The sequence below is a fragment of the Penaeus monodon genome, chromosome 33 (assembly GCF_015228065.2).
Source record: "Penaeus monodon isolate SGIC_2016 chromosome 33, NSTDA_Pmon_1, whole genome shotgun sequence".
NCBI classification, from domain to species: Eukaryota; Metazoa; Arthropoda; class Malacostraca; order Decapoda; family Penaeidae; genus Penaeus; species Penaeus monodon.
In genome coordinates this window covers 3,192,234-3,192,774 of record NC_051418.1, presented here as the reverse complement: position 1 = coordinate 3,192,774, position 541 = coordinate 3,192,234, and positions in this window count along the sequence as shown.

Here is a 541-nt window from a genome sequence, read left to right as displayed (position 1 = left end):
TTTAAAACTTATCGTTCCCATAACACCCACCAACGTGAAAATTCTGGCCCGGATGTGGGCATGTATTGAGAAATCATGTGTAGGGCAAAAATTTGCCCCCTGTGAAGAAAATGGCGATGTAAATAAAACCAAAGGGGCGCCCGTCCGAAAAACAACTCAAAAGAAACAAACAACCCACATCGAGGGGGGCCCAATTTATTCCCGAAGTTTCGAAAAACCAACAAAACGCAAGAAACTGATACGTCTTAACTCTGTAGGGCGTTTTTTCCCGGGACCTCGAGCTTCTTTTGGATTGGCAGGTGGGTTCTTTTGGCCCTCGAGGGTCTCAGCCAAGGTCTGTCTGGTGCCTTCCTCGGCTGATTTTCACTGGGGAAGGGGGGGGGGGGGGTTAATTTTCGAGACCCAATATCGGTGCGGGTCATAAATTAGTTAAAGGTCACGGGGTAAATTCTGAGACATTTGGGTCCTGTGACCGGGAAAGGGCTCTGAATTACTTTTTTAAATTTTTGGTGAAAAAACTTTTTGGGAAAAGCAATGGCCG